The sequence below is a fragment of the Papio anubis genome, chromosome 4 (genome assembly GCF_008728515.1).
Source record: "Papio anubis isolate 15944 chromosome 4, Panubis1.0, whole genome shotgun sequence".
Taxonomy (NCBI): domain Eukaryota; kingdom Metazoa; phylum Chordata; class Mammalia; order Primates; family Cercopithecidae; genus Papio; species Papio anubis.
Window position 1 is genome coordinate 168402182 of NC_044979.1, and position 22795 is coordinate 168424976.

A 22795-nucleotide genomic window follows, 5' to 3' on the forward strand; every position below is an offset into this window, starting at 1 on the left:
GCCTGTCCTTATCTCATACCAAGTTTACATTTAATAATCTCTGGTGATTTTACTCACATGACAAGACAATAGATTTATTCATCATTTATTAAGAAGACATTGAACTCTGTGCTGTGCTGCCTCTTTGACCTCTCTGGGCCAAAAATGAGGGATTTGGATGAGGGTCCAGGGTCTCTTTTAACCATGCACTTCTATGACTCTAGGTAGGGTGGCCAACCATTTGATTTGCCTGGGACTCAGTGGTTTCCCTGGACAGGGACTCTCAGTACTAAAACTGGGAAAGTCAGAGAAAACTAGGATGGTTGCTCACCCTAACTCCAGGATTCTTCTGCATTTGATTTATTCTGTCACCTTCCCTGATATACCTCTGAATACCTAAGATTGGACATAATCCTGCAAAAGAATTCAAACATCAAGTTAGCAAACAGAGCTGCAGCCATGTGGCCTTTCCACCTCTTCCTTCATTCTTTCTTCTGCCTTTGCAATTTCCTATCTGGGTGCTGTTTTGGGAAACTGTTTTTAATCATTCATTGCTATGGTTTTAGTTTTGGTAGCTAGCCAGAGAGCAGCTGATCAGCCATGTCAGCAGACTAAGGAACACTCACAGAGATTTTCTTCTCTGCAAGGCTTGATGTCTCCGTTTACCTTGGGAAGAAAGCAGAATGTCCACAATCTCACCGCCTCTAGTCTCTCTAGTGAATGTAAAGGCAAGTTCCTTCTCCCACTCCTCCTCTGCCTCTTCATTTTTATTCTCCTTCTCATTATTATTATAATTACTACCAAAAGGCAGTCACCTCTAGGGGAACAACGACCAAAGGAGAACCTCTCCGAGCACCATGTTTTGATGCTGATCGGAGGCTGCACACCTTGCAACCGCTCCCTGGTGGGAAGACGGGCTCTGCCAGCCCCAGCTGAGATATCACTTAACAGTGCGGGCTCTTCAGGGGCAGGGCCAGCTCAACGTGTTTACAAGATGTGTAGCTATTAGCAACATCCTACAGCTCAGCTAATTAACGGGGAGAGTGCCTGATGAAGCCCGGCTCTAAAGAGGACCAAATTGCATCAGTGTTTGGGCTTTAAATTGATACCAAAAAATAAATAACTCACCGCAGGTGTTTCGAGTTGCATCTTCCCCCAGCAGGTTGGTTGTTTTGAGTCGCATCTTCCCCCAGCAGGTTGGTTGTTATGCTTCAGCTACCGCAGATCCCAAGGTGGCCCAAACGCCAGGGTTACAAGTTTATTAAGGTCATTTAAGTTGGTTACGTGTAGCCATTATTTTAGCTGAGTGGTTAAGATCATACATGGTCAGTCGTATGGTTTGGACCTGCGTCCTCACCAAATCTCATGTCAAATAGTAATCCCCAGTGTTGGAGGTGTGGTCTGAATCATGGGTGCTCATGAATTCTCATAAATAGTTTAGCACCATCCCCATGATGCTGTCCTCAGGATAGTGGGTGAGTTCTGGTGAGATCTGGTTGTTTAAAAGTGTGGAGCACCTTCCCCCGCTCTCTCTTGTTCCTACTCCAGCCATGTGATGTGCCTGCTTTCCACTGCCCACCATCATTGGAAGTTTTCTGAGGCCTCTGTAGAAGTTGAGCAGATGCCAGCATCATGTTTCCTGTACAGCATGCAGAACTGTGAGCCAATCAAAACTCTTTTGTTTGAGACAGAGTCTCACTCTGTCACTCAGGCTGGAGTGCAGTGGTGCGATCTCAGCTCACTGCAAACTCTGCCTCCCGGGTTCAAGAAATTCTCCTGCCTCAGCCTCCTGAGCAGCTGGGATTATAGGTGTCTGCCCCCACGCCAGGCTAATTTTTGTATTTTTAGTAGAGATGGGGTTTCACCATGTTGGTCAGGCTGGTCTTGAACTCTTGACCTCGTGGTCCACTTGCCTCCATCTCCCATAGTGCTGGGATTACAGGCGTGAGCCACCGTGCCTGGCCTCAAAACTCTTCTTTGTAAATTATCCATTCTTGGGTATTTCTTTTTCTTTTTTTGGACAGTAAGTAGGATTTATTGGTGAATATTAAGAGGGGGCAGCACAGTGGAAGCCCTCATGAGTGCAGGGCCTATCACTTGTCCAGAGGGCCACAACTGGGATGTACTTGACCCCACAGCCATCTGGGATGAGCCACTTCTCAGCCACCATGTCTTCAAATTCATCTGCATTGAACTTGGTGAAGCCTCATTTCTTTGAGATGCGGATCTTCGGGGCAGCCAGGGAACTTGAATTTGGCCCTGCGCAGGGCCTCAATCACGTGCTCCTGGTTCTGCAGCTTGGTGCAGATGGACATGATAACCATGGTACAATGTGAACCCTGGCCACAGTGCCCTGGGGCTTTCCAAAGGTACCTCGCATGCCTGTTTGGAGCCTACATTGGGGTAGTGCAAGGTCAGAGACATGAACATCCATCTGAAGGGCCTGTCTCCAAGGTCCCTTAGAGCAACCCATACAAGAAACAGGCTGCGTACACTACCAAGGAAGGAGCTGTTTGCAGTCATTGCACACCTGGCCCCCATGAGGAAAAGAACTCACTCAGCTTAATTGGCTGCAGATCGGGTATTTCTTCGCAGCAATGTGAGAACAGACTAATACAGTCGCCAACCCCCGTGAATCCTATACCAGGAGTCACCTCATCCTGCCACAGCTAAGGACATGATCTAAGTCTTGTCTCAGGTGAGCTCAGTCTCCACTCTGTGGCACACATGTTTTCCTTTAAAATGTTCCTGTTATTCAAGCAGGAATGAAATATTTCTCTCACTTTTCTGGTTGAAGTCTTTCCATGCTGAATTTTCTTAATCAGACCAGTAGGTGAGTTCCATTTCTTATAAAATCTTCCTTTTACTAATAATCTCTTCAACAAATAATGACCTTAGCAATTGTTGACACAACTTCCTCTATTTGAAGTTTTAAAGGTTTTGTTTGGTTAAGAAAAGTAACTTGGAATTTTGAGGTCACTTCTATTGCTACTCATGGATTGAATTGTGCTGGCTACCTAGTGATTTATTGCTTTTTGCCCACTGCTAGGAAGGAGGTTCCCAATGTTGGAGGTGTGGCCTGGTGGGAGGTGATTGGCTCATGGGTGCTCATGAATTCTTGTAAGTGGTTTAGCACCACCCCCTCGATGTTATCCTCAGGATAGTGAGTGAGTTCTGATGAGACCCGGTTGTTTAAAAGTATGTAGCCCCTTCCCCCTCTCTCTCTTGTTCCTACTCCAGCCATGTGATGTGCCTGCTTTTCACCGTGTGCCATCACTGGAAGTTTTCTGAGGCATATGCAGAAGCCTAGACATGGTAGAACCCATGTCTATTTTATGAAGGGTAAAATAGTACCCCTACGATACTGTATCATCCTGCCAGAGTTTAATAAATTAGGGTAAAAACCAGGATTTCCCAACTCTCAAGGTAAAAGGCTGTGTTATTTGTGAAGTATTATTAGTAGGATGATTTTACCAAGGCATCTGGGTTTATTCTCAGTGTTGAGGAGATTCCTGTATCCATTGGAAAACTGACCAGGCACTATCTAAGATTCTTTTCGGGGTAGAGAACATGCCAGCACCAGTGGCTACTCTTGGACAGAAGGGGAAGGTCAGTAGTCAGCTGACAAGACTTTGACTTTTATTTTTATCCCCTTCAGTAGATTTTGAAAAATGAAGGTCATGTCTTGCTGTTGAATAATAATCATAATATCTTTTATTTATTTTTTAATTTTGTTTTTATTTTTGAGACAGTCTCGCTCTGTCGCCCAGGCTGAAGTGCAGTGGTGCTGTCTCAGCTCACTGCAACCTCTGCCTCCTGGGTTCAAGCAATTCTGGTGCCTCAGCCTCCCAGGTAGCTGAGATTACAGGCACCTGCCACACATGTCTGGCAATTTTTTTTTATTTTAGCAAGACTGGGTTTCACCACATTGCTCAGGGTGATCTTGAACTCCTGAGCTTAAGTGATCCTTCTGCCTTGGCCTCCCAAAATGCTGGGATTACAGGCAAGAGCTACTGCATCCAACCAATAATAGTATCTTTTTTCAGGCTGGGATTCAAATGTTCCCTTAGTTCTCTTAGTTGTGTTTACCTCTGAGCAGACATAGAAGGGGGCTGTGGACTTAGGGCTGCCTCCTAGGAATGGTGGCAACTGTGTGGTCAGAAGTGACAAAGGGTCACATAGTAACCAGAAGGTGGGAGGTGACCCATGGCATCTCCACACCTGCATGAAGGCTGGTCAAGCCTTCTTGTTTTGGGGGCACTTTGAGGGGAGGGTGGGATAAGAGTTGCAGTTGGAAGACAGGAATTTGGCTCAGGTGACCTGCCACCTATGACATTCCTTTCATGCTGAGCTCACAGGGGCGCTGCGAGGTTTGCTATTCACTAATTGCACGTTGGCTAATCCATCACGTTCATGGAGCAAAGGTCAGCCACATACATGCAAAATAGCAACCAAACATCGCTCCTAGTATTGCCTAATGACTTTCTCTTGAAAGTCAGGCTTGGGCTGGCCTCACCTTCCAGTATCATCTAACTGGTGCATCACAAACTACGAGGGTTCTACTGGAGCCACCAGAGGCTGACACAGTTGCCCTTCACCGACTCCTCTACGAAGCTCTGTCCTGTGTCTCTCCTGAGAACATCCTCTCCCCCTCCAGCAGGTCTTCTAGCCACATGTCTTGCCTTGATTCTTGCCTTGATTCTAAAACCATCCCCAGTCTGCTTTTGCCTAATAGAGAGGGAGAAAAGTCTATTCCTTTTTTTTTTTCTTTTATTCCTCCTCCTGCTCTAGCTTTTTTTGAGTCAGGGTCTTGCTTTGTCACCCAGGCTGAAGTGCAGTGGAGCAATCATAGCTCACTCACTGTAGTCTTGAACTCCTGGACACAGCCTTCCTCTCATGGCAGCCTTCCAAGTAGCTAGGACTGCAGATACATGCCACTATACCCAGCTAAGTTTTTATTAAACATTTTTTATAGAGACAGGGTCTGGTCTCAAGTTCACTGCAGGCTGGTCTCAAGCTCACTGCAGCTTCAAACTCCTGGTCTCTAGTCATCCTTCCACCTCGGCCTCCCAAAGTTCTGGGACTATAGGCGTGAGCCTCTGTATCCTTTGGAAAGTCAGTTTCTAAGAGCTCAGCATCCATCCAGGTGGGAGAGGTGAACATAGGCGTCTCTCCTCTGTGATCACTGCCACTGCAATGGGAGAACAGGAAAAGATGGCAGTTGATTTCTGTCCTTTCATCATGAGTCCATCTACTCTCCTTCCCGTCTCACATCCTGCCCTTGCCTCCAACAACAACGTTATCAAGCCTGCAATTAAAAGCAACCACTTTTATGAGTCACTGTTTTGCAAAAGCAAATACCCTCAATATGTTGATTTAGAAGGTTTCAGGGGAGCCACCATGAGGCCACTTGTGCAATGCCAGGCTAACTACTTTTGAAAGAGGACCATATGCTGCCTTTACAACATCCCTTTGGTGTTTAATTTGATGAGACAATGTGCCACAATCAGCTGTGAGGACAGCAGCCGTGATTGATGGAGAGTGACTCACGTGGTCTGACTCTGATTTCAATATCACCGTGCTAATCCCATTATTCGCTTGAGTTGGCTTGTTTTGGGCTACCTTAAAAAAGTTGTTTCTTTAATGGTCAAATTGCCGTGAGGTCTGGAAGATTTAATGTATCATAAAACTCATTAAATAACCAGCCTGGCAGCCCACACTACTGGGTAGTGTGCTAGCCTATGGGAGATCCAAGCTGAAGACTCCAGCATTCATTTCAGTGCCACCCAGTCAAAGCCTCAAGGGACAAGTCTGGAGTGTGTGTTGTAAGCCAGCATTCCTCCAACTTTCATGGGCCCGTGAGTCATCGGAGTGCTTTATGAAAGTGCAGATTCTGATTCAGCAGTTGTGGGGCCTGAGATTCTGCATTGCTGACAAGTTGACGTCCATTCTTCTGGTCCAAGGCCCACACTTCGAACACTAGTGAACATTCACTAGAGGATCTTGTGAATATCCATTGACAGCAGCTAACACTTATGAACCACATGACTGTGTTGTAAGTACTGTATATGTGTCTGCTTATTTAATCTTTACTTTTAACCTCACGAGGGAGATATTATTATCACCTCCAGCTTCTAGATGAAGAATTAAATAATTGAATACCTAAGTGAATAAACTAGATAACTGAGGTCAAAACCTTGTCCCCTGGCTGTACAGCCTCTTTGTTTTTTGTTTTTGTTCTTCCCAACCTCAGCATTACATTCCTTTTCACCTAAGACTTAGTGCTCCGACCCCATTTTTAGTTAGAGAATGGTAGCTCTTGTGTAGATCTGCCACGGGCTTGTACTGGGTAAAACGATGCAATCCATCTTGGGGGCTTTAGACTTCTCTTTCTGGATCCCTTTCTCTAAAAGATAATCTTTACCACACCAGGGTGCCACTAATACTGAATCAAAGCACTATGTAGCCAAGCCATGAACGGCTGATATCCTAACCTGAGCCTTGCCTGGTAGTGGCAGCCGTCTTAGCTTCTCTGGTGCTTTATGTTGAATGGGTGCTCGGGATGAAGGGACTCTGGCAGCCTTCCCAGAAAGGGAATAGCAAAAGAGAAAACAAACACCTTTTAGAGGCTTCTGGAGAACTTAGGGAATCCTAGAAAACCTGTGTAAGGTAATGCAAATACATTTCTCCTCCCATCTGTTTTAATTGGCACTCCTGCTCACCATTCATTTCACCCTGGGGCCATGGTTTGAGTACAGTTTTCTCAAATCAATAGATTTTTTAATGTGAAAAATGTATTTTTGATGTTATATTTTAAAAGATTTAAGGTAACAATAGGTTATTTTGTTTTCGGGGTTTTTTTTCTGCTTATTTTACTTCATAAGTAACAAAACAAGAATAACCATGACCTAGACATTTAACTGGAAAAAAGGTAGACTTAGTAATTAACTTCTAAAAATAGATCTCACAGATTCATAAACATGCCTAAAAGGCAAAAAGTACTGAACCAATGTCAGTTCAGAAAACGCACTGAACCCACACAAATGCCCCATTTTATACAGATAAAGTAAGAGTTATGTGTCAAAAGATAAACCAGGTTACAGCATTACAGCCTTTCCTTTAGAGTGAATGTGCTGAAAGGGAAGAACGTTACTACACTGGTGATCAGGAGGCCTGAGTTTTTTTTGTTGTTTTTGTTTTTGTTTTTGTTTTTGAGATGGAGTCATGCACTGTTGCCCAGGCTGGAGTGCAGTGGCACGATATCAGCTCACTGCAAGCTCCGCCTCCTGGGTTCACGCCTTTCTTCTGCCTCAGCCTCCCGAGTAACTGGGACTACAGGCGCCCGCCACCACGCCCGGCTAATTTTTTTTTGTACTTTTAGTAGAGATGGGGTTTCACCGTGTTAGCCAGGATGGTCTCGATCTCCTGACCTCGTGATCCGCCCACCTCAGCCTCCCAAAGTGCTGGGATTACAAGCGTGAGCCACTGTGCCTGGCCAGGAGGCCTGAGTTTTAACCCCATGTTAATTTGAACCTCAGCTTCCTCATCTGTAAGATGAGGTAGACTGGCATCCAGACCTGATGTTAGATGAATTAAGCCTCACTGGGGGATGCAACACCAGCCTGAGGTTTACCGATGGGATAGCTCATTCAGCCACAACTATCACCCTCTGTTTTCCACTGGACTTTGAGATGCATCATAAAACACTAGGATTTTTCTGCTTCAGCCAGTTGCAATTGCTCAGAAACCTCATAAGAATATAGATTCCTTTTTTATTTTTTTTTGAGACAGGGTTCCCCAGGCTGGAGTGCAGTGGCACAATCATGGCTCACTGCAGCCTCAAACTCCCCAGGCTCAGGTGATCCTCCCACCTCAGCCTCCCAAGTAGCTTGGAGTACAGGTACTTAGCACCACGCCCGGCTACTCTTTCTATTTTTTGTAGAGACGGGGTTTCACCATGTTGCCCGGAATGGTCTCGAACTCCTTGGCTCAAGGGATTGTCTGCCTCAGCCTCCCACAGTGCTGGGATTACAGGCATGAGCCACCGCGCCTGGCCACTATTTATTCCTTTTTTTTTTTAATAAGGAAAATATTTACATATATTTGATTGCTGGACTAGGCATTGTGTAACACATAAATTATCCATTATAATAACAGCATGAGATACTGTTCTCCCCATTTTACAGATGAGATGAGGAAGCTCAAAGAGGTTAAGAGACCTGCCCATGGTCACTGGGAGACTGAGGCTTTACCACCATGAAAACCTATCCATGAAGGTCAACGGCATTTCCTTCCGCAGAGACCTGTGCGCCGTGCCCATCCCTTCCTGCTAATGATGCAGCTTGCTTGCTTACTTGCTTTATCCTCAGCTCATTTTTAGAGCAGGAAGGCTTTGTATTTTAGCCTATAGTGTGCTATTAACAATGCTTTCCATCAGCAGCCTTTGTTTCTCATAAGGAGAAAGACAATAAGCAGCCTTAAGTATTTATTCATTTCTCTTCAACTCTTGCATGGAACTTAGGTCAGCTTTAGTCTTACTCCCCTCTGCATTCTTTGTAATCTTGTGGATTGTGTGGAGAAGTCTACCCCAAACAGATGACCTGATTACTGAAACCCCTGCATTTTCTATGGTTTTCCATTGTAAGGGAATCACTGCACTGTAAAAACCATAGGAAAATGCCATTTCTGTAAGCATATTTCTCCAAAAAGATTTCACCAAACATATGCATTTTCTTAACCTGAAGTTCTTCATCAGTCCTGGCCTCTGTCTTTGAAATGCCCAAAATGTGATGATGTAGGAAAAAGAAATTTTGGGTTGATGGGAAAGGAATGGATTTTAGAGGAAGATGTTTGCAAAGTTCTGGGAGTGGTAAGGAGAAATGGGAAATGGAGGGAGACCACTTGGGTCTGTTCTGTGTGCAGCCATAGTGTTGTTTGCTATTGAGTTGTTTGTAACTTTCTCTCCCATTCCCATCCTGAGATTTAAATGACCAATTTTGGCATAAGGACTCACAGGTGCAGAACATTCTATAGGCTTGGACGACTTCATAAAAAACGATTCAATCATATCTGGGACGAAGGCTGTCCCACTTATTCTCTCTAGCAGCCTAATGCTCTCGCTTTATTCAGATTTCCAATAGCAACTGTCATTGACTTTGTACACTTATGCGTTAAGATTGTACTTATTGTTTGGAACTCTTAATGCTGCAAATACCCGTGCAAGACTTAGGCACTGATAAGAGAAAAGGTTTTAAGGAATGTTTGAATTAACTCATAACTGCTACTTGCAAAGCTTCCAAAAGGTCTGATTTTTAAAAATTGTCTTTAGCATATGTAGAAAGATGTGATCATGAACTCACTGAAATATAAGAGCAACTCCTAGTATTATAAGGAGTTTGGCTACCCTGGGAATGCATTTTATAAAGAAGAAAACAGTTGTTAATTCAAAGACATTGGGTCATGCTCGAAGTTGAACAAATTCTTGTCTATTACCGTTTTTCATTTGTGTTCCCTAGAATTCAACAAAAATATATGCTGTCACTCCTGTCCCTGTCTACTGCTCTGCCTCAGTTATGATATAGCAGAGAGTTATGCAACCTAACCCAGACTAAAACTTATTACCACATCGAGAAATCACCTGGCAAAAGTATTTACTTTCTTTCCTACAGAACTTTCTCTCTCGGTGATTTTTGCATTAGTTTACTTTAGTCACAGAATGATGCAAACCAACAAGGAAAACTAAAATGGTTTTTATCTAACGTACATATAATTGCCTCTGAAAAAGTTTCAGAAATCTCAGTGACCCATTGTGTTGTTATAACCTGTTTTAAGCAACAGGTACTAAAATGAATAGAAATGAACATTTTTGGTCTCTCTCCTTCCCCCTCTGCTCCCTATCGTTTAAAATCACGTATCTTACATTAATTCCATTAGATTTTCAGCTGCTTTTCAAGAAGCAGGGTGTCCGAGCAGAACAAAATGTTTCCTGCCAAACAATGGTTCTGCTTAATTTGATGCCTTAAGCAAAATCCCAACAATATTCCATGAGACCATTACACACTATTTTATCCTTTTCTTTTCTTTTTTTTAATGTTTCACTTGCAGGAGCGGGGAGGGGAGGGGGAAAGGCTAAAACAAACTAATTTTTGGTCATTTTATTCCTTTCGCAAACAGTTTGAAGACTAACCAATTTGTACTTACAAATCTGGGGCATTAGCAGACGGGGATCCGAAATCCTCATGCATGCAAGCAGTAACTGTTTGTATGCCAAGCTGTTTGTAAGCCTGATTTGACAGGAGAGAGCTATTCATTCTTTTGTCAACTGTCAGTCTAAAAACGTTAACCTGCCTGGGTCCCGGGGTATGGGAGCGCTAAATCTTCCGTCCTACCACTGTATAATGAACAGACTGTTTCATTAGTGGGACAATTCACTCGACAAATCCAGCCCAAACAACTTATTTCACAATTTGTGAGCAGAATTAAATTTCGGGGGAGTCGCAAGAAGGGGGCGGGAGGGGAGGAGGGGGAGTAGGTGAGCAGCACACAATATACCGAGGGATCAATGCGTTGGGATAAGTGTTCCAGGCAATTTTGCTGGCAGTTGCGGGCTGAGGCTCGCAGGACCGCCGCATGCAGATCAGCGGATTAGGGGCACCGCAGCATTAGGTCAAGTGTCTCGAGGGGAGCTGATAAACACCCCAAACCTGACAACAGATTTTCCTTTCTTCCTGCACCACTTGTTAAGTGTCAGAGCAAATCTTTTGAATGGCAGTGGAGTTTACTTAGAGGCCCTTTCTTCAAGAAGACACTCTATCCATTTTCTGAAGCCCATTCCAGGCTGCCTCAGGAATAAATTTGCCCCGCATCTCACACACACACAAAAAACGTCTTTTTCCTCCACATCTTGACTATGAGCCTTTGTCTCAAGGTGTGTGAACCAGAACAAAAATCCACATCAAGAGCCCCTAAGGTTTCAGAGCCTCTGGATTTAGCTTTAATACAAATTAAACACTTTGAAGATTACACAAATACTTTTTTTTTTTTTGGTCACAGAAAAGTCTCATTTTAAACATTACCAATGTATGGATTCTGTTAAATGAAAAAATTTTAAGCAGCAAAGGGTCATAGAATGACTTGATCTTAACAATATCCTATATGTACATTGCTGGTAATTCAAACAGAGTAAAGAGCCAGCATGCTGTACCTCTTACAACTTAAGAATCCCAAACAGGAGAAGCCAGCCATGCTTATTGTATTAAGTTGTATCTCTGTGTTAACTCAAAGTGCATGATAGAAAATCTGTGTTGCAACATTAAAAATGTGCTTACTAGGTTTGAGCAGAGAAGTTTGTTTTCACTTTGAGATGTTCTAAAATGTCTAAATAGCCTCAAATGTTTGAGGGCTCTTTGTCGCAGCTGGTTTTGCCTTATGGTTTTGTTTTTTATTTCTTTTGGCTGTTTAATTTTTGATTTGGTACAGTGTGCAAATCTAATGTGAAGTTTTCAAGTGACCACTGTCAGAATGATCAAGTAGGAAAGTCCTCTGAATATTAGCATGTCATTTTCCCAGACATGTGAACTGGAGCCATTTTGGGTAATTGGTTTGAAGATATTTTCCTTTTAATAAGTATTTTCTATCAAATAGAGTCTTATGGAAAATAAAATAAGTGTTTTGGGTATATTTTTATAATACTTTTTTGAATTTTGGTAGTGGAAAATATGTTACTGAAGTACTGAACAATATTTCTGTGCTGGACCAACACTATGAAAATTATTTCAATATTATTGATTTCTATTGCTAACTCCACCTACTCCATAGAGAATATTTAATCAGGCAAAGTAGTACTTAGGCCAAAAATGCTTCTTATTCTCCCTTTTCCACCAGAAAATTTTGCAGAATTAGAGCTACTATACTTTCTAGTAGTTACATCTTTGGTGTCCGAGGATCTCAACACCAAATGGAACCATTACAGGACATTCTACACTCACTCTACACTGCCGGATTCCTGTTATAGGAAGAGATTCACTATTCTTTACCTCATTTTCACCATTTTTTAGGAAAGAAAAATGTACTGTATTTCACTGTGCTGAATGCAACTGCCAATCAAGATAGTCTGCAGCCTAACTGTGGACCTTGATGATTTCGCATGTTCTGTGGAAGAATTTCTCCCCCACCTCCAATGACTATGGCATTCCTTGGGAAAGTTTGCTTGGTATTTACTTTCCCCAAACAGGTCCCAAGCTGACCAAACACACAAACAAAAACAAAAATAAACAAACAAACAAAAAACACAACAACCAGTTAGCCAGGCTGTTCCAATGGCCCACTGAGTTCCATGATAGCAAGAATTCTATGAATAATAATGGGACACACGATCCCATGCAGCCTCGCAGAGAGCTCAGACTAATCACCCGGAAATTCTGCTTCATCACAGTCCTTTCTCTTGCCATAAAATGGCTTGGGCTCTCTCTTTGCTTCCACATCATTTAAGCCTTTCTGCCCATCCTCTAGCAATCCCATCCCTGGGGCCTCCGCTGGTCGCTATGCTGGGGCTCCCCAGGACTCCTCAAGAGGCCCTGTCAGCTCCATCCTAGAGGCCTCTTCACAGCGCCAGATGAAGTCCACACCTCCTCTTGTAGGATGTTCAAGTAACACAGGCCAGAGTAAGGATCAAAGCAAAAGTCATCCTAAATTCGCCACCAAGGGATACCACTGCCAATAAACAGGACACTTCTTTTCTGGATGTCTATGCATTTATACATCTTGTCCAATAACAATGGTACCATAGCATACATGCCATTTTATTTTATTTTATTTGTATAAATTTATGAGTGCAAGGGGAATTCTGTTGTATAGATAGATTGTGTAGTGGTGAAGGCTTTTAGTGTATCCATCATGCAAATAAGGAATATTGCACCCATTAATTAATATCTCATCATCCACCCCCTCCCACCCATACATACCATTTTATAAATAGCTTGTTTTAGCCAACAATATGTCATGAAGGTTTTTTCTTATTTCACTGACTCTATATCTTCATATTCCTTTTTTTTTTTTTTTGAGACGGAGTTTTACTCTTGTTGCCCAGGTGGGAGTGCAATGGCACAAACTTGGCTCACTGCAACCTCTGCCTCCCGGGTTCAAGCGATTCTCCTGCCTCAGCCTCATGAGTAGCTGGGATTACGGGCATGCACCACCATGCCCAGCTAATTTTTTGTATTTTTAGTAGAGATAGGGTTTCATCATGTTGGCTAGGCTGGTCTCGAACTCCTGACCTCAGGTGATCCACCCACCTTGGCCTCCCAAAGTGCAGGGATTACAGGCACCTGGCCCATATTCCTTTTTAAAGATACCAGCCTGGGCATATTCCTTTTTAAAGACACCAATATGGGCAGGCACCATGCCTGGCCCATATTCCTTTTTAAAGACAGCATCAGAGTTCAATAGATACTCCTTAATTATATAATTAATCCCTTTTGTGGGCCTTTCGGTGGGGGGGTGCCCATTTTTTTCTTATTGGAAAGCTGAAACCAGTGTGTTATACAAATACCTTTTGTGTACTTCTCTGGTTAACTCTTTAAGATAAAGACTTAAAAGCATTGTTAGGTCAAAGGATATATATGTTTTCACATATGTAGTTAAGTTGACCTCTGGAAATTTATCATATTATGGTAATCTTGTCAGCTGCTTTTCAGGGGCAGGAATGCAGTGGGGCAGGGAGGCCATATTTACTTGTGACACATGATTTTTCTTGGCCACTTTGGGGACTTCCATGGCCAGCGACGCCCCCCTGCCCAGGTCTTGCTTAGCCCCAGGCCCATCATTGGAGGCACCCTACCCACTTGGCACACCTGTGTTATAGCTTGTACCCGAGTTCAGTTGTTCCTAAGATCTTGTCCCACGTCCAAGAAGAATGAGAATATGCTGACAACTGAAAGGTGACAATGGGTGGAGAAGAATTTTATTGAGTGATGGAACAGCTTTCAGTGGAGAGGGAACATGGGAGATGGTCCCTGACCCCTGCAGTCGATGGTTTTTCTCTCTCAGTGTGGCTGAGTCTGGGACTTTTATGGGCTCAGAACAGGGGAGTGTGTGCTGATTGGTTTGTGACTATGCAAAGAAAAGCTAAAGCAAAGTCTCTGCTCAAAGCAGGGCACAGCAGTGTAGAAAACCAATTAGGAAAAGGTAAGTATATATAAAATAGGTGAAGGGTGGGGACCAATCAGAGGAAAATATGCCAAATGTGAAGAGAGGTTCTCAATCCAATCTGTGGATCTGACCTGTAACTTGGCTTTCAGGCTTTAAACTGTCTTTGGCTTGAAGGTCGGGTTTCACTGGGGACCTGCCCATATCAGACTAGGCATTTGCCTCCTGCCAGTATCAATTCCACCCTCTGAAGAGGTACAGCTAACTGCCATTAGGATAAGAATGGTGGTTGATCTTAACTGCTTCATGCTGACAGGGGGTGCTGTTTTGGGAAAATGGCAGTCAGATCTCCCTCAGAGTCCTCTCTAAGGATCTCTGGTAAAAAAGAGCCATTGTCTGAGGCTCCAGTTGCATGACCGTTTGGAGTTTGATGGCCTGAAGGTGAGAAGAGACAAGCCAGGTTATTAGAAGACATGTATCAAAATGAAACAAGGGGGTAAAAACAGCTAAAAAATCCCAAGGTTGCCAACATGGCCAGATAATTATGTAATTATGCCTGCTAAGATTTGAGTGCATGGAGCTTGGCTTTGGTTAGCTCTCTTGGTCTTATTTTCCCAAAGAAAGAAACCCTGGGGTTATGGGCACCCTATTTGCTCCTATCACCTGGCAGGATTTGCAGGATAATTGCCCAGAACTAGAATATTGATCCAGATTTCTACATTACCCAGCCCTTTTGCTTCTTCTGAGCTGTAGCTGGAGATCACTGGTTGGTTCACAGGAATAAACAGGGTTAGTCTGAAATGCAGACAAAAACTTTAAAACAATGAAACTAGGATTTAATGTCAAGTATATGGTAACTTTTGAAACATATTTTTTATCTCTCCAGTCCTCATTTTTGTTAAAACAAAACGTGTCGAATAATCCTGTTTACCTCTCTTTTGGATGTTCCAGGGGCCCTCTGTAGCACCCAAAAGTTGGGGGTTAGAAAAGACCACCTCAAAGCTGAAGTTTGATTTTTGGTGAAGCCTACAAACATGTTAAAGGTTTAAAACATTTGATATTATCAAATAGAATTCCAAGTTACCACAAGTCATTTATTTAGCCAAAATGATGATTTAAAACATTTTTATAAAGGCAAAAACCTTTACTCATTAGGAGGGAAGACTTAGCTTTCCAAACAGACGGTCTTGTCTCCCTCTCTCTTTGTTTTGAAACCTTGTAGATAATTCTATCCAATCTTAACCAGTTTGACCATGGGGTGAGGTTCTTATAAATCTTTTAAAACTCTTTACAAATTTTTGTTAAAGAGCAGATCAGTGCCTTAAGAAAACCCTGTTATGCTTTTATTCAAATGCTTGACTTATGGAAAAACCAAATCATACTCTTTTGAATTTAGTTGATCACACACAGAGTTTCTTTTGCAGGATTAATTTTTACCAACCTTTCACAACTTGTTTAAACTTTTAGCTTTATATTATCTAATTTAAAACAATTCTTTAACCCTCTAAAGCAGGCAAAAATTTACATTCCCATGCCTTCTTATAATCTTTTACCAAAAACATATTTTACTTTCCTTACACACCTTGCATGTAAATCTGTTTTCAGTAGCCTCAATTACATGTTATAATGGTAACTCTTAGCAATTTTTAATTTTAATGTAAAACCTGGTGAGTTGTTTTAGTTATGTAGTAGGTGCAGCTAAGGTCTGACTCTTTCCAGTATAGTTAGAGGTATAGTTAACTCCACATGTCCCAAAGCCTTACCAAACTGTAAAGCAGGCAAGCTGAACAATTTTCAAAAGCCAAAGAAGCAGTTTATGACCTTAGAGCATTTAGCAAACCTAATATGTGAACATAATTTAGACCACATGTTTACATTTTGAAGACATTTGTATTTTGCCAATAATCTTTAAAACTTTCTATTTTTCAAAGATTAAAATCATGTGAACTAAATGGCATTACAGCTTTTATTTTTCCTTTAAAATTTTTGATTTTTTTTTCTTTAAGTCAATTAGTTAGAGCTCTTTTTTATATAAACATCACATGCATCACACATATATAACTACACAGACAGACAGAAGAAGATCCAGTAGTTGTAAGATTTTTCATCTGCCAGTTTCTTAATTGGATTACTGGCCTCAGGGTTGCAGCCCTTTAAGAACAGTGCTAGGAAAGCATGCAGTTTCTAGGGCCTAATAAACAGGCATAGCTGGAAGACAGATACAGATTTTGAGAGGATTCTATCCACTTTTAATTCCTGGGGTTCCATGAGGAAAACAGAGGTTTTTACCCAAAATGGGATCCATGGTACCTTTTCTGTTTTTCCCAAGCCATCCCAGGCTATCAGAGGTTATCTTAGGGCCTCTCATGTGTGCATTAAGAGTGGCAAGACAAAATGGAGAAAAATAATTCAGGTAACTGAGAAAAAAGAAAAACTTTTTCCAGCAAAACAAGATCCAAGAAGAGAAAAAAAAAAGCACAAAGGCCTTTTAAATATACATATAGCTTGGATATCCACTTTTAATTAAGCTGACTTTTAACCGTAGCACTCTTAAAAAAATTCCTTTAATTCCCTTATTACTCGACTTTAGCCAACCCAAGCAGCTGATACTCCCAACTTTTGAACTTTACCAAAAGTAACCTCACAGATGAAACCAATAAACCTCAACTAAGGTTATGATTTAATTATGAGTGTACAAGGTATTTTCAAAGAGGTGGTAAGCATTTTTTACACAATCTAAAATCTTTAAAGGTAGCTCAGAGAAAATGTTATGGGATCTTTGAGGTACCGCTTTTCGGGTCAGAAACCTCTGTGCAGCTGCTGCAGTGGGGTGGGCAGCTCCAGATGTCTGCACAGGTGCTGGCTGTCTGCAAGGCTATGGCTGGACCAGGCACACCACAAGCAGCTTCCAGAGCTGGTGGTGGGGAACACAGTGGCACTCAGAAGCTTGAACATGTCAGGAATTGCAGGACCCCAAGGAGGGAGATACAGCCCTGGCTCAGGGAGCTCCCCGGTCTTGGCTCCCCGAAGCGCCACAGCTCTTTTCTCCATCTCTTCACCTGCAATGTGTCAAGCAAAGGGCATGTCTTAACCCTATTTGTGTTACAGCTCTTTTAGCCTCGCCATTTGGCAGGTCCCCAGTCTTGTCCTGTGACCAGGAAGAATAGGTATGCTGACAAGTCGGGGTGAGCAAGATGAAGAGGAGCTTTATTAAGTCATAGAACAGCTAGGAGGAGACCCTCAGTTTGTAGCTCCTTTCCACAGCCAGGGTGTCCTGATGAATGTTCAGCTGCTAGCAGAGAGGATAGCTCCTCTCTACAGCTGGTCATCCAGTCATCTGCTCTGCTCTGGCTGAGTATGGGGCTTTTATGGGCCTCAGAGGGGAGAAAGTATGTATCAACTGGTCCACAGGTGACCATGGGGGGCACCCAGAAAAGGCACCACAAATTCCCACTTTGGTCTGTAGTTCTGGCAGCCACCCAATCACTGAATGAGGATATGCCGACAATTGAAGGGTGAGGATGGGTGGATAAGAATTTTATTGAGCGATGGAACAGCTCTCAGTGGAGAGGGAACATGGGGGTGGTTTCTCTCTCCCAGTGTGGCTGAGTCTGGGACTTTTATGGGCTCAGAATAGGGGAGTGTGTACTGATTGGTTTGTGAGTATGCAAAGAAAGGCTAAAGCAAAAGCACCACTCAAAGGTGGGCACAGCAGTGTAGAAAGCCAATTAGGAAAGGATAGGTATGTAAAATAGATGAAGGGTGGTGATCAGTCAGAGGAAAGCATGCCAAACAAGAAGACAGATCCTCAATCCAGTCTGTGGATTTGACTTGTAGATTGGCTTTCAGGCTTTAAACTGTCTTCGGCTTGGAGGTGGGGTTTAACCAGGGACCTGCCCCTATCTGTGTAGGCATTTGACTGCCTCCTGCTACTATCACTTGTATTAATTCAGCCTATTGTAGCCTGCAGCTCTCATGCCTCGGAACTAGGGTTTGTCCTGTAGGTTCTCATCAAAGCAATTTACAATATAGTTCTTCTGATTTCTCCCTTTCTTTTTTCTTACCTAAGTAACTCATGACATTTTAGGAACCAATTTCCTAATGCTTACAAAAGTCTCTTGAATTATTTGAATAAAGTGGTGATGTAAGAGAAGCATGTTGATTCTTGCATTTCATGTGTCAGAAAGTTTAGTTGGCCTGTGGATCATCTTTCCATACTTTCTTTGATTTTGATGCCTTTCTTTGTCACTATATCTGAAAGGACCAAATCCAGGGGCATGCCTCTCACCTCTAGTCAGAGTAGAGGTTCACTCTATATTATTTTTAGTAATTGTTTATTGAAATTATTAAACTGGCATGGTCAAATTCCACAAAACTTGTAAAAATCAAAAAGAAAACACATCACAAATAATTTCTCTAAGTTATGACATCATCTTCACAGCCATCAAGGCTTCACAAGGGTTGGCCCCATTCATGAATGTGCCTCCCCTTTATGGCTGGAATGTGGTGTTTTTACTTAAACCAAGAAATAAGGGATTTATGAACTTTCAGAACATTGGCTTCTCAAAAGTACACAATGCTTTTTCTTTATAAGTAAGATTGTTTTGCTTTTTCAAAATTAACTATTTTTACTTCTACAGTAAATATGAGATTTGATTAAAAGAAAAAACAGACGAAGCAAAATGGGAGCCCTGCCTACATTTTTTTTGGGGGGAAGATAGAATTTTGCTCTTGTCACCCAGGCTGGAGTGCAGTGGCACGATCTCAGCTCACTGCAACCTCCGCCTCATGGGTTCAAGAGATTCTCCTGCCTCAGCCTCCTGAATAGCTGGGACTACAGGTGCACACCACCATGTCCGGCTAATTTCTTTTTAATTTTTTTATTTTTAGTAGAGATGGGGTTTCACCATGTTGGCCAGGCTGATCTCGAATTCCTGACCTTGTGATCCGCCCGCCTTGGCCTCCCAAAGTGCTGGGATTACAGGCATGAGCTACCGTCCCTGGCCCCTGCCTATGTTTTTATTATTTTATTATTGAGTAAACTGAAGCACCATGTGCAAAATGGAGCAACTGAAGCAGGCTTTTTGTCCTGTTAAAATGCATTTCTGAATGATGGAGATAGTTTTCCCATATGATGGTATAGGAGGCTAATAAGCACAGCCCAGATCTATGGTTGTGGCTTGGTCTTCTGCATGGTCCAGATCTCCTTTTTCTGCCTCTTCTCCCGAGTTCCCGTGACCCATCCTAGTTGGACTCCAACCCTTGGGTTTCCCTGGAGCTTTGCTTCTTTGATGTGCATGCATGAATTCTTACATTTGCGTATTTTGACATTCTTCATTTCCAACAGCTGTGGTCTAAACACTTACAGGCAGGGAGTGGTTTTGTTTTGCAAGCTGCTAGGATGTTTGCCAAGAGTTTAATGTTTTCTTATCCTGTATGCAAAGCCTTTAAAAATGCTTTTAGTTTGTCTTTTGTCTTACTTCTAAGTCTTGCCCTCTGTTTCAGGAGCTGTGGCTGGCAAACCTGGATGTTATGTTGGGACATTATTTTTTCATGGGGTTTAATTTCTCTTTCTCTTTAAAAATTGAATGGACACTGCTTCCATTTCCCTTTGTGATCAATAGAGTGGGCTCATATTTGTAATTTCTACACTCATCAAATTATGTCAGTAGGACATAATTTCTTGATGGCCACTTAATCCTGTAAGTGATTTGCTCAACACCTTTGATTTTAATTAAGTGGTTCCTGAGAATTGTTAAAACAGCAAGCTCTGAATGGAAAATAGATTCAGGAATTTAAATCACACTGAATCCCTGGACATGAGCTCCATGAGGGTAGAGAATGTTGTCTATTTTGTACACTGCTGTCTCAACAATAGCTGGCACTTACTAGGCATTGAGTAAATATTTGCAGAATAAATGAATGAGGGAATCTAATAAGAAAGAATGACAACAGCTGATATACTTGGATGCAGAAAAAAAAGAATAACTTTGAATACTTTAATGTCAAAGAGGATCCCTGTTCTCACTTCTGTGAGTTTGCTAAGTGTCTCAAAGTATCTGAATTGCAGTTTCCTTATCCATAAAATAAACAATTGATAAACCCTAAAGTTTCTTCAAGCCCTGAACTTTTGTGGTGTGTGATACACAGGTAAGGGATGGTCTAATTTGTGCACCTGCTACAAGGCAGAACCACTGTGGAAAAGGCAGTTTCAAGTGGGAACCTCCCCAAAACATTTACGGAATGGAGGCACTGAAGACTAAATGTGTAATCTCAAGGAAGCACTACTGAAGGATCCCATTAATTTAGATGCAGAACTTTCCTTCTCCCTTTGTTGCTCCTTCTCTTCCTCCCTTTCTTCCTTCCTTTCATCAGTCTCATTACCACATCAGGTGATTAATTGATGGGTCCCATGGATGAAATGAATTTGAAAGCTAGTCAAACAAAAAAGACATGAGACATTTACTAGTTAAAGCACGCTGTGCTTTCTAATCTGGGGAAACTTGAATATACAGCCTCAGTGGTATAGCTAGAATTCTGTTGGTCAATATCATCTTAGTTATAATTACCAATATAATGCTCTACAAAATAAATTTTAAGACATTTTGCTGATTATAATCACATTTCCTGAGTAGTTAGACATGTTTTGGAATGAATTTATTTTGTCTATTTCAAAATGGCTTAAAGTGCTAGAATTTCTATTGTTTCCCCAGATTACTCTATATTTTGGTGATTCTCACCTTTAATGGTTTTCTGGTTGCTTGGGTATTTTTAAGTCATTATATTTTTCTCACTAGTTGTCTCTTAATTTACTTAAAGGAAGATGTTTGAGCTGTAACTCTCTTGACCTCATGCTGATTTCTTGACAGCCTCTTAATCTTATAAGTGAACAATCCACCAATTTGCTTAGTGGATTTTCTAAAAGTTATATTCCCAATTCTAGCATAGTAGCTTGGTTAGTGTTACTGTACTGAAGGGTAGAGGAGATTGTGAAGGCTCATGCACATAATGTAAACAGATACATCTTTGAGAAGAGGAAGAGAATGAGGGAAGAGAGAGCTCCGTGGCTCTCCATCAAACAAGGGTAAATGTGTCCTGTTGGCCCAGCACGTATTTCACCTTAAAATTTAAGGATAATTTAATTTTTACATGCCAGTTTCATTTCATCATTTATTCTTGTTTTATGGAAATTAAAAATAGCCAGATGCGGAGGTCACGCCTGTAAGCCGGGCATGGTGGCTCACGCCTGTAATTCTAGGACTTTGGGAGGCCGAGGAAGGTGGATCACCTGAGGTCAGGAGGTCAAGACCAGTCTGGTCAACAAGGCAAAACCCTGTCTCTACTAAAAATACAAAAATTAGCTGGGCTTGGTGGCAGATGCCTGTAATTCCAGCTACTCAGGAGGCTGAGGCAGGAGAATTACTGGAACCTGGGAGGTGGAGGCTGCAGTGAGCTGAGATCATGCCACTGCACTCCAGCCCAGGCGACAGAGCAAGACTCCATCTCAAAAAAAAAAAAAAAAAAAAAAAATTGGCCAGGCGCGGTGGCTCACGCCTGTAACCCCAGCACTTTGGGAGGCTGAGGCAGGAAGATCATGAAGTCAGGAGATCGAGACCATCCTGGCTAACACAGCAAAACCCTGTCTCAACTAAAAATACAAAAATTAGCTAGGCGCAGTGGTGCACGCCTGTAGTCCTAGATACTCGGAAGACTGGGGCAGGAGAATCACTTAAACCCGGGAGGCAGCTATTGCAATGAGCTAAGATCGTGGATATTGCAGCGAGCCGAGATCATGCCACTGTGCTTCAGTCTGGCGACAGAGTGAGACTTCGTCTCAAAAATAAATAAATTAATAAAGAATAAAATAATAGAACAAAATAAAAATTAAAAAGTAAAAAAGGAATAAAGAAGTAGGAAGAAAGGTATAGACAGAACGAAGAAGGAAGCATAGAAACAAGCTAGCTGTTGTTACAGCGGTGTTTCTTGCGTGTTGGAGTAGGAAATGATACTGTGATGAAAGTTTTCTAATGCATGGCAACTCCTGGGACCACACAGTTCCTTCCTTCCTTCCTCTGTTCGCCCAGTTTCACCTCCCTTCCTTCCCTCCAATGTTTTATTTTCCTTTCAACTTTGCTTCTCCCATTCCCCAACAATTTCCCTGCTATTTGCTACAATGTGCCTGTCACTCAGGATACAGTGGTGACAATACGGACAGGAGGGCACACACCTGCAGCTGATCCTCTCTTTGGGGAGGACAGAGACAAAGCACATAATCACACAGACCAGTGAAATTAATGCTGTGACAAAGATGACAAGGAGAGGGTCTAACAGGGGACTAATTTAGACTGATGGTTACCAAAGACCTCTCTGAAGAAATAAAATGTTAAAATGAGACTTGAAGGATTAGTAGAAGTTATCCAAAACCAAGGGGTACATGTGCACATGTGTGTATCTATGTGTGTGTGTGTGTGCGTGCGCGTGTGTGTGTGTGTGTGTGTGTGTGTGCTGGAGGTGGTGGAGAAGCACATGCAAAGGCTCTGAGACAGAAAAGGCAGAATGTGTTAGAGGAGCTGAGAGAAGGCCAGTAGGAGGTGGGCAGGGCTGGAAATGACGGGGGAGGAGGCTGTGGATATAGTCACTTTGATAGAATCTAGAACATCCATTGGAATCC

General features: G+C 42.4%; 1 long non-coding RNA gene and 1 other non-coding gene across 3 annotated transcripts in view; one reads left to right on the forward strand and one right to left on the reverse strand.

Annotated features, from left to right (window-relative positions):
* The window catches only part of LOC103882627, a 122899-nt gene that overhangs the window by 54836 nt on the left and 45268 nt on the right, over window positions 1-22795 (forward strand). The gene's annotated exons all lie outside the window — the stretch shown is intronic.
* LOC116274760 lies at window positions 2421-2555 on the reverse strand. Its single transcript, XR_004183535.1, has one exon. It is a non-coding gene; the product is annotated as a small nucleolar RNA SNORA70 (small nucleolar RNA).